Source organism: Ambystoma mexicanum, chromosome 1p (assembly GCF_040938575.1).
Source record: "Ambystoma mexicanum isolate Mex_15411 chromosome 1p, UKY_AmexF1_1, whole genome shotgun sequence".
NCBI classification, from domain to species: Eukaryota; Metazoa; Chordata; class Amphibia; order Caudata; family Ambystomatidae; genus Ambystoma; species Ambystoma mexicanum.
The window spans coordinates 951,882,138-951,899,099 of NC_090921.1; the positions used below are offsets into that span (position 1 = coordinate 951,882,138).

Consider the following 16,962-nt stretch of genomic DNA (forward strand, 5'->3'; position numbering starts at 1 on the left):
CTCAAAAACAAGGACGCCTATATAAATTTGAATGATCATCTCCAATAGCAAGGTTTGTATTTACATCCAACACCACTAGTCGACCTAGAACAGGACACCATTCTAATAATGGTGGATAACAGCGACCCTAGAAGTACCACTTTGGATGCAGAAACCTTTATTGGAATAGTGGTTGATGCCCAGCATTATTCTATTGATTTAGGGAATGAGATCATTGGACCAATTCCAAATGATTGATTCCATATCAATGACAGTATCTCTCCCGGAAAGATTTTCACCAGGCAAGGGGGGAATTTCTTGGTATTCTCTTCCTGCCCATATGGTGTGGAAGAGGTGACCTGTGACATCAGGAAGGATGAGGTGGTAATCTGAGTTAACAGTGACTACCTCCCATCCTTGAAACCTCACATCCAGCCCAACACCATGACAAGAGATCTCTCCACCCAACTGGAGGATACCCCTGAAATTGCCAAGACTGAGGCCTTTCCAGGCTTTAAGCAGATGGTTGAAGAATGAATCAATCTTGCTGATGCCTGTGAGACTGAGGAGTAAAATGAGAAGCTGAAACAGGTGTTTCTGGATGTTCAGGATATCTTTGCAGTGGATTCATATGACTGTGGACGCACAGAGATACATTCAACCACCATAACCACGGACCTCGAGATGGCTCCAGTATTTGTGAAGCAATATCGATTACCTCTCATGCCTCTGGAGTCATTCACAGAGATTAAAAACTTAGAATCCTGTGGGATAATTTTTTCAATCCACAGCACCTTTAAAAACCCAGTACTGGGGATTCTCAAACCCAATGGCCGATGGAGACCTTGCAGAGACCAAAGCAAGTTAAATAAATGGGTCCACATGTCAAGATGGTCCCTTCACTACATGGATCAGGGACTGGCTTAGATCCAAGGGTCAAAGATGTATATCGCCATTGACCTGACCAACGGTTACTGGACAGTACCCGTGAGTAGGGAAGACAAGTATAAGCCTGCCTTTACCTTCAGGGGGCAGCAATACATGCCAACCCCAACTCCCTTACGATACATAAACTCTGGCAATTAATTTAACATCTTCCTACATAAGGCCATGCACGATTTGGGCAAAATGGGAAACCTGGCCCATGTAGATGATGTTTTAATCTAAGAGCTCAACTGTGGAGGAACATACAGTGGAAATACGATATTTTCTGACACAAAGGCACAGTGCTGTAAAGGCCTGCATGAACATCTTAGGGCATGAAATCACCCCTGAGGGTCTCAGTCCCAAGGTAAAAAAGATGGAAATATTATTGAAATTGAAAGACAGTACTACCCTGTGAGAACTAAGAAGCCTTCTGAGACTCGCTAACTATAGCAGAACACTCACTGAAGACTGTGCAGAGTTCACTCAACCCCATGTCCATTTATTAAAGGCCAGGGTCAAGTGGGAGTGGGGTCCAGAACAATTTGAGGCAGTAAAACAACTAAAGAGAAGCCTTTCCCAAGCCCCTTGTTTTGCTTACATCATAAAGAACAAGGAGTTCTTCTTGAAGATGGGCTTCTCAGATATGTGCGTAACAGTGGTATAATAAGAAAAGCACAACAAGGTCAAGAATGTAATCTCATAGGTGAGCAAGACTTTGTCCTCTGTTGGGGAACATTTTAATGATTGCGAAAAGGCACTCTAAGCAATGGTGTAGGCATTGAAGAATTACAACCCATTCATCCAGTGGGAGCACATCGTAGTGGAGGCGCCTCACCAACCCTTGCAATACTTACAAAGTGACTGAATACAAACAGGGAATGTGAGTAATTCCAGAATTACTTCCTAGATTCTGTCCATGCAAGGCTTTCCTGTGGAGGTCAAATATGGCCAAAACAAGAAGAGTCCTCAAGTGCAAGGATTGGCTGACTTGCATGACTGTGCTAAAGAAAACTGTCTCGAGGATGAAAGTCTAAGGACCAACGACAATATGAAGGTGTACCTTACTTTCTTGCACAAAGTCTATGAGGAAGACACGTGTCAGGGGATACCCACAGTTTGAGTGGATGGGTGACAATCACAGGGAAAAAGAATTAGTGGCTGGCGTTGGGAATGCCTGGATGAATGGTGCACCAGGACCCTCTGCTGGATACAAAATAGGTCCCTGAAGTAGTCAGGTGGCAGAGTTGATGGTGGTGCTTCAAGCCATCCTCACTTCAACACACCACCAATTCAAACAACTGGTCATAATTACTGACTCCCATTATGTCAGGAATGGGTTTGTGGAACACCTGATTAACTAGAAAAATCGAGGCATGCTGTGCGCAAACAATAAACCGCTAAAGCATGGCAAATTAATTCAATCAATTGATGATCTGGTACCCTCTAATGAGATGATCATCTATTGGAAAAAGATCTGCGGTCACTCAAAATAGAGGGACCAGACAAAACTGGAAATGACTTGGCTGACCAGTTGGCCAAAACCAGAGCCATTCATGGGAATCTCATAGAAATTAAATCCCTGTTTGGGGAAATCCAGGTTGCTGCTGTCACCAGGTCCCAAACCCATGCCAATGATGAACTCTCAACTGCCCAGTGGAGTAAAGAAACCCCAGATGCAGATTTGATAACTGCACAAAAAGAGGTCCAAAATATTGGGAAATGTTATCAACATGTTGAAGACCCTGTGAATTTTCCTGTGACAGAATCTGATTATATTGTGAAGGAGGATCGCTGGGTGTTGATGAAGTTTTCCAAAATGTTCTGAATCCAAGATGGTTTGTTGGTACGGAGATCCATATCTGGATGTGACCAGTGAGTAGTACCTACCTCATTCTGAAGCCTGATGTTAAGTCACTCCCATGACGTGGCCACTGCCGGTCATGGGGGGATTTCATAGAACATGAGAAATCTTGTGCAAGGTCACATATTGGCCACACATGGGCCAGGACCTCGACATATACTTAAAGGGGTGTCTTGTGTGTGCACAGTTTTAGCTGAGTTCACTCACACACAGAGCTCCCCTACAGAAAGGGGAATGACACTGCTTGGGTCAGATTTGCAAGTCAATTTCATTGGGCCAGGGATTCGCTCCTCTAGAGGAAACGAGTAAATGTTGACCCTGACATGCTTGTTTAGCAAGTGCGTAGAATGTCTTCCAGACCACAATTGCAAGGCACAGACAGCTGCCTCACTAATGATCACCCAAATCTTCTCTCGTTTTAGCCTTCCCCAAAGGAGAACATACGGACGATAAAATGGATCCATATCAATCAGTTGAACAGCTGTCACCCCAGACAGGAGCTACGACTGATTGACGAGCCCAGTGAGGGTAAGGCTCATGAAGCATCTGAAAAATGAAAGGAAAGCATGGAAACCCGGATGGAGAATATCACACTTATATACAGGGAGTAACGTAATTTATAGTCACAAAGAATGCATAAAAATCAGGGAAAATAAATAAATAAATAAATAAATAAATACCATCTTTGGAAATGTTCATGTAAGGGAAATAAATGTCAATGGGCCTCATTACAAGTCCTGCGGTAACCCTGCCGGTGCTACCGGCGAGTTGCCACTGGACTTGTATGATTTACCGGCACTTGGCTCGCCAGTAACACCGGGGGATAACAACCCAGGTGTTCCGGAAAGTCAAGCACTGGTAAATTGTAATTCCCCATTCCCGAGGACCACAGAAACATCAGAACTGTTGCTAATGGTGCCGGTGCCTCTGTGATGGCTTGCCTACAATGGCCCCTGTGCCTAGCATGGTCAGCCCTGTCAGGCACAGTGGCTCCGGCAGGCAAACCCACCATGTGCCAGTCCAGAAACAACGCTGCTGGTAGGCTTACCAGCACCGTTATTTCCGGACCAGCACACTTGTAATGAGGCCCAATATGTTATTTGGTGTTGTTTTGTTTTTCAAATTGCATGTCTATTTACCGGGGAAAGAGGTACTGTGTAATATCTATTTTTACTCTTTGCAGACTCAATAAATCCTTACCTTCATAGCCTAGGGGTAGGAGGTTCCAAAAAGGGAGGGGTTCCTGGACCAAAACCCAAAATCCCAAAAGAGTGGCATGCAGACCAGAGCACCACTCCCTAAGGACAGGAAAAGACCTTAAGTTCTTCAACAAGGAAATTCATGGAATGAGCCAAAGCAAAAAGAAAGCAAAACCCCTTCATCTTTTCTATGGGTCATCTGAGTCAAAGACCGAGGAGGGGGACTTGTGGGGTGAAAAGACAGCCCCAGAGCGACAGAGAAGGAGAGGCCATGTTACACCCATATGTTAGTGAAACTGGCTAATGTGGAGTTCCATTGAAATGTAAAAGCCAGTGCAAAACAGTGATTTCGAGATAAGGCCTAGTGAAATGGAAAGAAATTATGCAAAACTGCAGCAGTGCACGTGGAAAGAAAAGACACCTCTGAAACACTGTGCATTTGGAAGACAAAAAGGAGGAATGTTGCCTGACATTTAAGAAATCAAGTCAAATGACAGATTGCGTTTATCAGGAATAAACTAGACTTAACTTCCTTCATATAAAATGACAGCCTGTAAAGAGAAAGGCCTATTTCATTTGGTGTCAATCTGAACAGTGGTTCCTTATGTAACTATGGCCTATCTGTGTAAATAATACCAGGAGTGGACTTATTTCTGTTCAAACATTCTGTAAAGAAAGAGTTTAGTTTGCAATACAATTGTCATGTGTAAATATGTTTCTTCAATTGAAATGCTACATTTCAGAATTATGCATGTAACTGAACTGGTTGTATCTGGAGCTGTGACCCCCCAGACCATTGGGCTGGGTTTACCAAGAAAACAGGCCTGGAGCTTCAGTTAGAAATATAAAGAAATGTTGCAAGAGAGATCTGAATTGCAGTGATACAGATAGGCCAGCTAGCAGATATTACCCTTATGGTCAATGTTCACTTTAACTGTCCATTAACTGTGAACAGGGTCCTTTTAAGCCAAGGAGAAAGTGGGTAGAATAAAAATTGGCCAAAGCAGATGGCCTGGTCATATGCTCAAAGAGAAATGGAAACTTAGTGGGGAAAAGGTAGGAGCCAGACATGAAGCTACCTCTCATATAATTGAGTGCAATATGTTTAAAATTGGGCCACCTTTACTTAAATAAATAGAGAACCATGCGCCGGACTCATATTAAAGGGAATAGAGATCCTGTCTGGACCATGAAAAAACGAATTCTGTGTGATGGATATAACTTGAGTTAGGAGTAAAATTCTTTTTCTGGCATAGTTCATAATTCCGAGGAACTGAAAATTGGTAGGCAGATTGAGAAATTAAGATGTAAAGGGTGGAGTATCAGATTTATCACTAGTACGGCGCAGCAGCAATTTGTGAAAAATGGTAGCTACACCCAGGAAGAGCGTGCCGACATAAAATTTATATTGTCCGACTCACCATAAAATGTAGAATCAAAAATATATAGGTTCATGTAATTATCCGAAAAATCAGGGTAGCTGCCATGTTGTGAGATTTTTGAACACCAAAAGCTAAAACCCACGTATCATTTTTGGATGATTTATTTTCCTCCTCCCTCAGTACCATAACCCATACCTCCCAACTTCTGGTTCTATCAGCAGCCAGTGGGCGTATTGGGGGGAGGGAGAGGGAGAGAGCTGGCTAATCCATAGAGTGTGAAATATGATAATAATGGAGTGTCACCAGCACTATAATAGATCAGTTTTCTATCTGAAAGGAACTTACTTGCTGATCTTTCTTTGACTTTTTGACTCTTGGTTCCTTTCTTTGGACTTCTGATTTTTCCCTTGGCTTTCCCACTCCATTGTTGGGCCTTAAACATTGCATGGGAGACAGCGACTGGGAAATCTAGAAATTAGCCTTGCCTGCCATTTAAGGAGCCAGAGGAAGTTTGGGTGTTGTGGACGACCCTTGACCAGATCTGTGCTGTCCTCAGAGGAGCCCTGCTGTTTCCTTGGATGCCCCATAACCAAGGCCTCCCATGTAAGTAGATATATCCCAAAACTATCAAATGTGTGGGGGAATCGGCCTGCCTTAATCCCTGTCTTGCATAGTGTGTAAGGGGTGGTATTAGGGAGAAACTTGGCACATTTATATTAAATGCAATTTAAATTAATTCCACTTTAGAAAATCCCTGTATCTATTTAAATTGAATTGTGTTGGAAACTGCCTGTCTTAATCCTTGCCATTAAATTGTGGGGTGGAGGCAAGCTGCGTAAATCCTTAGTGCATTGAATTGAAGTTAAATCAATTAATTCCCATATAGAATATCACAGGATGAGTGTTGTTAGAGTTTGAAACTAACAAAGTTCATGCCCAGTGTTTTAGAGCCAGTATAGACAATAAAGTACTTGGGAAGTTCTCCCTTTCTGAAACCCCTACAGAAGGGGGGGTGTCCATAATCCCAAAATAAGTAACCCTAAAATGCGGCTATTAAAATGAATGTTGCGGGTGCAAAACGAAATTTCCCACTTATTTACTTGCATCTCAAAATGATGTTCCCATTAAGTTCCTTTCCTGACTTTGCCTTTCATGCAAACGAAAACACAACACTGTTTTCCCATTGTGTTCCTTTCTTGATATTGTCTTTCATGCAAATTAGAAGCCGAAAACAGTTTTCCCATTGAGGTCCTTTCTTAACTATGCCTTTCAAATAAAAAAAAAAAACGATTTTGCTGCTGTATTCCCACTCCCTGTACCAAATTGTGACTGCTAACTTCAAAATGTTACCTGTGTCATATTGCAACGGAAAGTCCTTTAAACCTGTGTTTGTCAATTGGTGCAAGAAATTTGAATTTGTGATATTTCGTAGTGCCACAGCATTGGTGGTTGATGTTTTGGTTGGTATAAAATGTGGTCAAACCTTAAAAAAATATATATTCTTACTATATACCGGTATTGTTCCTGGCTCATTGGTGGTACAGAGATTATTTGCTGGGGTGGTGCGAAATAAGTTGGAGGCCTCACTAGAGTTGAATCTGTATAAGCGCTTTGGGTGCGCGCCACCTTGCTTGGGGGGGGTAGGAACTCCCTGAGTTGGGAGTGACCGCCTACTATATCATGACAATATTTACATCCATATCACCAGGTTATAAAATCCTGACATCATCAATGGATCTTTCTTTGCAGGACTTTGTGCAGGATGAGGGTGGTTTTCCTCCTTTGCACACAACACTACAGGACGTCCCAAACACCCCGGGGCAGCCCTTCATGTCCTGAACTTTCCTTCTCCCAAATAGCAAATTCTTATGACTTAAAAGAGTTCCGCGACCAATGTGCCCTCCTGAATGCCATGTCCTCTAAAATGGCTTTTCTAGAGGGATTCATTTATGAGAGAGGGCAGAGCTCGAGGAGCCCACTCAAACCTTGAGAAGGGACCAGCCAGGCTTTTTGGGCTGCTTAATGGTTAACTTTCTCCTGGCTCGACAGCCAAGAATTTAAGCACCAAAATAATTATCTGAGGTTCTAAACCCCCGATGGCAGACATGGCATCAACACAGCACCTAACATAACCAACCTGAAAAGGAAAAAACATGAAAAGCTCCTCCAAACAAAGGCGGAACGGGACTCGCAGCTTTATGAGGAACATGTGGCAGAGCCAGAGCCTTTCTCCAATGGTGGAGGAAGCCATGCAGAGTGTTAACTTGCCTAAATAGAAAGAGCAGAAGTTTTTGCCTTTTAAGGAACTATCTATACTACCAAGGAAGGCAAAGAAGAAACAAAATAACCTTGAGAAAAGAGTGACCGAAGGCACGAAGGATCCCATAGACAAATTTGTAAAGCCTAAATCAAAACAATTGGAAATCTTAGATCACAGTATCTTGTGGGTGTACTCGGAGATGGAGAGTATAGGCGAACCTGCTGATATAATTTTGGGCACTATGGAGGAATGTTTGCCCATTTCCTCCCTGGTGAATGCGGTGACTAGAATTCCTGAAGGGGCAAAATCTAGGAATGTTGTAGCTAATCATTGTCAAGTGTCATTGGCACCAATCTTTCGCCCCGGGGTCTTGAGCCCTTCCAGTCGTCAATATTACCTATAACAAAACCATGCCATCCGTCAAAAAAAGATTAATCTGATAAAAGTATAGACGTGCATGTGCATAACTTGGGTAATGGGTATCTTGATGTTCCATTTATTGTCTCAGAGAGGTCGGATTTTCGGCTTAAGTGCAAGAATGACTTGAAGCAACCACCCTTTCTCACATTAGATGAAAGAAGACTAAGGTCGTTTGGGAAACTAATGTTGACTCAATCTAGGTGGATCCAGTACAAGCTTTCATGTTAGCTCCCCCTTGCCCCTTGGTGACAACCGACAGGAGATCCATTTAGCTGAGGACTGCAACATGTGCTTTGGGGGAGACTGTGGATACAGCCGAAATAGTATATCAGAAAGTTGGCTTGGGTACTCAAACTAAAAATGGCTGTGAGGAGCGAACGGGGGCTTGCCATCCTCTCTTATGCTATGAGCAGGGGTCCAAAGAAAACCAACTTGAAAAAAAAGCCAAAGACCGGGTGGGAAAAATTTCTCAGAGGAATTTACATTGATCTTGAGTGAGGAATTCCTGAATAGGGATTCGCTTTCGCTAAATCAGAGCAAAATATTGGGCTTGTTTTTAGAAATACCTAGCTTAAGATTGATCTCCTCTAGTGATATTGCTCTGGTCCAGTTTCCAGTAAAGGACAGAATAAATGTGGCAAAGTTATAGTTTTCCTGACAAATGGTAAGGGCTTTGGTTTTGTCTGAGTTAGAATCCCTTCTTACACTGGGATACAATGTGCTGCAGGCACTAGTTAAGCCAACGGCTCTGTTAACTTAGGGCCCTTCAGCTGGAAATTCCTTTCCTCCCATGTCTATTCATGATTTGATATCTTGTTACCTGATTCCAATTAACATTAATACCCAAGACCCAGTCCAGCAAGGAATTACTGATGAATATCTACAAGAGTTCCACTGGTTTATGACTGGAATTCCGTTCTGTCTGTTTTACATCGAGGGGGATCCACTCAGAGCACCTCTAAATGAATAGATCCACTCTGCTTGGCTTCCTGGAACTGTAGAGGTCATACATTTTTAGAAACAGATTTAAGTTCCTTGTCGCAATACTCCTTGCTATGCTTGCTGGAATTATGGTTAACCTCTAGCCCCATAATAGATGGTAATGTTGTCTTAATAGGGGAAGCGATGCAGGGTGCACAAGTCTGGCCAGTGGAGGGTCTCCTTTATGCCCTTAAAATGGTATTGGCCTCAAAATGCTTAACATTGAAACATATCGGAAGGCCATTCAAATGGTAAAGGTGGTTGGTGGTTGTGAGAATCCAATCAATTTCTGTTGTTATGAGTTCAATGTGTACTTCAATACCAAATCTGGTGAAATTGAAAAGTTCCTGAAAGCCCTTTCTGTCCTTGTCTCAAATGTTTTAGTGAATGATGATGTAGAAATCGTCATACTGTGGGATTTTAAAAGTGAATGCTTCGACTCCAATGGTATTGTGAAAAAATAGGATTGGGGGGTCTAAAGGAGGCTAATAAGATCAGAATTAAAAAAACTGGGATTTAATCCTAGCCAATGGAAAGCTCATGGATGATATTCCCCGTGATTTTACTTGAGTAATTGGCCTTGGAGATCCACTATGTATTCCTATCTAAATCCCTATTTTGGAAATGTAACAGCTTAAAAGTAACACAAATGAAATGCAGTGACAACCATATGCTAGTACTGACCTTGCAGTGTAAGTGGGGCCATCAACAAAGCATAAACACCCTGGTGGTTGTAGAAGTAAATCCGTGAAATAAAGCAGTGACTTGGAAGCCAGTGCTATATTTACACTTTAATTAACGTATTATCTATATGGGGGCCAATGAAGATGGCGATTTTCTGAATCCTGTGACTTAGGATAAGGCAATTCAAAAGGTTTTGGGTAGCCTATACTCCCCTAATGTAGGGAGTGGAAAGAAGTTGCCCAAGAATCGAAGCAATAGGCACAAATATGACACCCACATTGTAGAAAAAAAGAGGGAGTTTAATAAAGATTTGAGACAACTGAGAAAATCTCCAACCGATTATGAGCCAAAGGCAAAAACCTTGAAACTCTATTATACAAATTGGGTCATGGGCCATTGGTTCTTGTTGTATAGTAATGACACAGAAGCAATGCTCTGCTGTATAGTCTATAAAAACTCTTCTTCTTTTTGGAGATTGATTAAGAGCCCCTAGAGCAATGCTCCCTTCAATGTCAACCTGTTGCCTCAGGCGTGTGGGAGACACACTTCTCCACCCTTTATATTGAAAAGGAGGGAGGCAGGGGCCCTCACACATGATGGCAAGTGGTCGGAACAGGTCGAGTTTGACCTGCATGTAATAAGGGAGATTATCAAAATAAGTAAGGCCTCAAATGCTCCATGTCCTGGATGGTTTGGCAAATGCTACATTGAAGTCGATCCCGCACCTCTGAGCATCTCCTTTTTATGTCTTATTTTGTGAAATTGTGAAGGCCAATAATTTACCAGCATCTTGGAAGAAAGCGGGTTGAGCGCTCGCTGTTGCGATCTGAGCCTGATCTGCAGGTCGCAGGTTTGAATCCCGGCAAGGCCAACTCAGCCTTTCATCCTTTCCGTGGTCGATAAATGAGTACCAATTTCGGTTTGGTGATATTGTATGTAAATATGTGCTCTGTAAAGCGCTTTGGATTAAGGCACTATATAAATAACACATCATTATCATTATAAGAAGGGAGCTAAATGTAATCCACGAGATTACCGTGCAATCTCTCTCATTGATGCCTCTAGTAAAATCTTTGGGGCTATTACCTTGCATCACCTATGTGCTTGAGCAGATAGGAATGGTATTATCGATAAATTCTAGTCTGGTTTTCATCCAGGCTTAAATACTGCCCATAATTGCTTTGTAATCAAACTTTTGCAAAATCAGGCCATCCAGGAGACAAGGGTATAATACTGTGCATGAATGAACATTTCTCAGCCTTTCGACCGAGTCAATCGTCGGTGCCTATGGGATAAGATAATAAAGGAGATGTACTGTCTGTCCTCCTGGATTGGTAGACATTCAGATTGCCATGCATACTGACACTGAGGTGAGGGTGTGTCGCAATCTAAAAGGGTGAAATCTTTAATAAAATAGGAAATGTCCCTCATAAACTAGGAAATCTGCCAATCAGGTACCTGGCATATGCTGATGACATAGTCTTATTTGATAATAATAACAATAATAATTTAGCTTTAATATAGCACTACGAACCCTCAGGCACCTGAGCGCTGCTCAATATTACCCACCGTGTGTGGTGCTCATTTATATACCTCGGAAAAATGAATGGCTGAGTTTGGCCCTGACGGGATTCAAAACTGCGCTAGCAGGCTCTGCGCAGATGTCATAGCGAGCGCTCTACTTGCTGTGCTATCAGACCAGCTCACCCCTATCGCCCTGCAAAGGGCCCTAACAGCGACCCTGCTTTTTCTGAAATCCGTATTATTCTCTTCGGTGCTTTGCTTTAGGTGTAGATTTGTTCAATAGTGAGTGGTTCCGGGCAGGATTTTAAATAGCTGTGAGCCCTCATTGGATATATCAGTTTGAAACATCTTTAATTTTGATTGTGTTAAATGAAATGTTTTATATATTTTTCTGTGTAATGAAGGCAATGTATTTTCCTAAATGAAATATTGTATTTGATATGTAATGAAGGTAATTTATATTGTGTGTCTTAGTGGCTTGGTATGAATTGATTGTAATGTAATTGAATTTTACATTTTCTTTCTTCTTTTTGCTTTACAAAGGTTATTTTATTAACCATATGCAAAAAAGTCACATTTAACAAAGTAATATTCTCTGACCAGCAAGCTTGAGAAGGGAGAGAAGCTGCACATTCTTTGTACTGCAAGCTCAATGCAGTAGAATCCTTGCAGACGTGCCCACTGCCACACTGCTTGTTAAGAGGGTGCAGAAAACAGAAGGAGGAAAGCTGGAGGTGGATGGAACTACCCAATGGAGTGGGGGATCAGGTATCTGCGGAGCAGAACAAAAAGGTGAAATAGCAGCAGTGGAACATGGAGGCATGTCTGTTTGTGATGACAATTTCATTTTCCTGCTAGAGCTGGACAATGCCTTCTGAGTCCTAGATATTGTGTAATGGGCAGAGTGGGATTAGAAGGAGCAAAAGGGCTGGTACTTTGACCTGGTGTGAGAGCCTGTGCCACCTCGCTGCATCTTTGGGAGGGCAAATAGACAACAGCTTGTACCAGCTGTAGGTACTATTACACAGGTGAGGTGCTGGGCAGAGGGGGCAGAGAGCAGTGTGTTGGCCACTTGGGAGTCGCCCATGAAAACTAATTAAGCAACATAACCTAAGGCAGTGCCACCCCCCTGCTTAAATCTCATGGAACCTGTCGACCCCCAGGAAACGGTAGCTTATCTGGCGATTTGAGCCTATGCACAATTTATAATATAACAATATAAGGACAGTATTGGGTTGACCACAATACTGCTATGGGCTCTTCTGAGAAAGGGAGCATAGAGGGGGTAGAGAGGAATTTGGCAACTTCTTTGATGCCGAACTGCTAGCTTTCAGAACGCATCCGCCTCAACAGGTCAGATATGTGGTGAGCAGAACAACCAAGCTTCCCTATTAGGTGAGGAAATGTCAAATGTTTTCTCTGAAGATTTTACATAATCATGCACCAATAACCAATAGTCTAGTGCAAACACAAATTTAGAGCATTGTTCATAATGTTTTATGCCCAGCATGCTTACTATATGATACACTAATAACATTTGTTATGTATATGGAACGTGCCTTTAATTAATCTGTCTCTTGGTGCTTCATGGTAGGTATTGATGATAAAGGTTGAGTCTGACTTGCACAGCTCCACCTCACTGATGAGGACCAACAAGGCTGAAACACGTGTATGGGGTTGCTGCTGTTACTCTTGTTCAGAGAGGAATTGCCATTGCATTTCGGTGCTGGACTGCCCATGTGGGCGGGACAAAGACTGATATGCAGATGGATATTTCCCCTCTGAGAAAGGTACAGTGAGCTAAAGTGTGGCTGCGGACTCTTGGGTGGGTACCTTCCCAAACCACAAGCAATTTAGTTGTGTTCGTTCTCTCAGAGGTGCGCCTATGGACTATTTTTTACTAATAACATTTGGCATGTATATGGACATGCCTTTAATTAATCTGTCTTTTGGTGCTTCATGGTAGGTATTATTTTTACCCACCTGAGAGGTATTCATATCGATGAAGGTTGAGTCTGACTTGCATGATTTAAACCTGTGGCTGCAACCTACGCAGAGATTTTATTTCATGTTGAATTTGAATAGCACATGTATGCCCTTAACAGGGCACCTGGGTGCTGAAAACAAACCAGAGTGAGAATAATGTGAGATGATTGATATAGCTAGTATGCATGTACATGTGTTTTTGAAGCTTCCTAAATTGTGTTATATTAGACTATAATTGGATATTAAGAGGGAGATCAAGTCCCACCCAAGTGCTTGAACTGGAAAGGAACTTCCGCTCCAGGTTGAAAGTCTAAAATATGGAATTGACAAAGCTAAACAAAATAACAATAGATTAGCTGTGAATGAGCATAGAGTCGTGGGTGGACTGTAGGGATAGAAGTGCTTTCTATGGAAGTACAGTCCAGTAGATGAAAGGGATTTGTGCACAAGGCACAAAGCTTTACATACTATCCGGTTAAGTGAAGTTGCCAAAGAGCTGGTGTTGTGTGGACAAATCAAGACAGTTACAGAAGGATTGTAGCTTAGTATTTTGAATGAGCTGCAGCTTCATTGATGAAATGCTAGGAAACCAAGACAGCCGGAATTTCATTAACCCAGACTGTAACTTAATTAAATCATTCATAGGAAAGACCCAGTAAAGAAAATAGAAAGAGGGAAGTAACCTTTGCAATTGTCGAACTTCAGACCTGTGTACTTTTTTGGTCTTGCTGAAACGGTCTTTGCCTGCTAACAGGAAGAGCTAATGCAGATACAAAACGAAAGGGGCTCTGCCATTACTCAGCTGCTCAGTCAGGCTTGACGAGTGCATCGTGGCCGAAGCTACGTTACATCAGAAGCCATTTTGCAAGGGCTAGTGGAGCTGTTTAAGTTGGTGAGAGATCTGTTGAATGTTGTTTTATAGGGCTTATGTTGTGTTGTCGTGCTTCTTGGGGTAGTGATGTTTTTTCACTTGCTTTTGGAGTAATTTGTCTGCAATGGCGATAGATTTAGATTTGGTGCATAATGGTTTGTTTCTATACTTCGTGTATAGATCAGTACCAGAAGAGGTTAATAGTTGGTGTTATGGAATCTGGCACATGTCATGGTTAAACAATGACAACTGTTTTTGTGACCACGAAATTGATGCAACCTTGCCCTCTCTCTATGCCATGCTAAAACAGCTGATAATGTATACAAGGGAGATGAGAAATATAGAAAAGAAGCTCACACCACCCTGAAAAATGAGCAAAACGACTTCTGTGTGCCTAAGAGCAGTCATTTTCTAAAACATAGGTGTGTGCGTAAGTTGACACTAGGGTTGTAGAACACTGCCTTTAAGAGTTCCGAGTTCCTTTAGTATAAGCTGTATAATGCATTGACAGTTCTTTCACCTATTTTCTGCATTTATGTATATTCATATCATTAAGGTCAAACTATGACAAATATTTGGTGAAGTTGCCATTTTGATGAGTGGGGTGTGCCATCATTTTAATTTATTTACTGTGGCATTGTGCAACACTGTGGAGCCTGGCACCAGGTCTTGGTGAAATAGAGGTCATTATCACAGGCTTTAAACATTGGCTGTGTAGGTTGCAGTATCATACGCCATTCATTGGTGCCGCTGAGCAATTTGGCACTGGCAGATACCCGCAGCAGTACAATGCCAGACATGGTTAATAGGTTGTGCTGTATAGTCTGGCACCAGTTAAGTAACTGTAGCCACACTCCCCTTGTGTCACTTCTTTCGGTACAACGTCCTTTCATCGCCAGGCTTTCTAACACCTGGCTTTTAAACGTGGAAAGAATAATGAAAAGTTAATACAATTATTTTTGGGGGGGGTGGGAAAGGGCAGATAAGGGGTTGGGGGCGTTGAGAATAGTTCAAAACAGGTGGGTGAGGTGGGGGTTCGAGGCCGCTCAAAAAAAAATATTTCGATGAACTTTTTTATTCTTTTTTTTTCCACGTTTAAAAGGCAGGCGTTAGAAAGCCTGACGATGAAAGAACATGGAACCCTTTTTTCAAGGTGAAACACATGGTCGTGGGTCAGTGCTTCTTTAGTTTGTCTCGGCTTTCGAAGTGCATTGATTTGTTGTTCATCTATGTGCTGCATGCGTATTTATTCTACTTATCGTTTTGTAAAGGGAGCAGGCTGCTCTATGATTCATAGCCAAACACTGAACATGTTTCTGTTTTAACCACAAAAAAAACTATAGAACTTTAGCCGCCCTCCACCCTAGGCTACAACAGCTAATCCAGTTAAAGAGGGAAACCTGCAACACAGAGGAGAAGCAGGCGATCTCCCTCAAAAAGGAGCATAACATCTTGTGAGTTCATGGGCTCAGCCAATGTGGAGAAGTCCGGGATGCTGCGTACATTGGGGCTGGGGTGTAGAATGTTACCTGTAAGAGCTCCTTTAGTCTACCTTGACGAGTGCACTGATATGTGTTCCATCTCTGCCGCATTCATTTATATTCTTTGGTGAAGGGAGCAGGCTGCTCCATGATGCAGGACTAAACACACACATAATTTTAGCGAGGGGGGCATTCAAATTTGTGGTGGGGAATGCCACCATATTAATCTGCATACTATGGCATCGTACCGCGGAGGTCGACAACAACACTTGGTATGCAGGAGTGCACTATGCGATACTTCAAACATTGAATCTACAAGGCCACTGTAGCTTAGACTGTTAAGTGGTGGCACAATGCAATCTGACAGTAACATCTGCAAACAGCACCCCGCTCCCACACATGGTTAATAGGTTGCACTCGGTAGTCTGGCCACGCTAACCTGGTGTCACGTGTGTCCAAGTGGCAGAGACAGCTATGAATCTCTGCTTTTATATTATGCACAGGCCTGTGCAATGCATTGATATTTGTTCTGCCTATGTACTGCATTCATATTTATTCTACTCACTGTTTTGTAAAGGGAGTAGACTGCTCCTGGGTGCCTGGCTAAACACTGACAAATATTTGGTGAGGGGGGGGTCCTTCTAATGTACGTGGGCAACCCACCATTTTAATCTGTGTATCATGGCAACGCACAGTGATGTGGAACCAGGCACCAGAAATGGTGTATGGGACTACTCAATTACATGGTTACATTTGCAGAGTTGTGCATTTTAGTGTCAACCTTCGATGTGCAAAGTTGCAGGAGTGTAGTATATTAATTGAAGGCATAATGAAATCTGGCGTGGGCACATGCATACAGCAGTTGAGCACCACATCTGGTTGATGGGGGTTACTGTGGAGTCTTGCACAAGTAGTGTACCTGCAGACAAGCTACCCTTGTGTCACTTATATCCAGGTGAAAGACTGGGCTATAAATCTGCACTTCTTTAAAACCCACAGGCTTTTGACCCGTAGAATAAGTCCACCACTGCATGCCTCAAATAGCCAGCATTGTGCATGTGGGCCCCCGACACTGGATCTGGAAGTACAAGGAGATGTTAACAGGTTGCACTGTGCAGTCTTGCATACGGACTGGGAGTGGAGCCAAACTAAGCATGTGCCTCTGTTCTGTTTGGCACAGTGAAACATTTTGTTGGGAATTTGTGCTTTCTTATTTGTTACAGGATTTGCACCAGCCTGGTTGTAGTTTTAATGAATTTCCCAGTTGTAGAATTGATGTCCTCTTTGTGTTGTTGTATAAAAACAGTTTTGGAAAGCACACGCGTTCCTACATGTATATTTGCTAAGGTACACACAATGCTCCTTCTTTTTGTTTCTATTCAGACATATGCCATGGTACTCAAGTGT

The 16,962-nt window shown here is 42.5% G+C and overlaps 1 protein-coding gene across 3 annotated transcripts in view; it reads right to left on the reverse strand.

The window, feature by feature from the left end:
* Positions 1-16,962, reverse strand: part of CDH16 (cadherin 16) — a 1,158,846-nt gene that overhangs the window by 1,011,207 nt on the left and 130,677 nt on the right. The gene's annotated exons all lie outside the window — the stretch shown is intronic.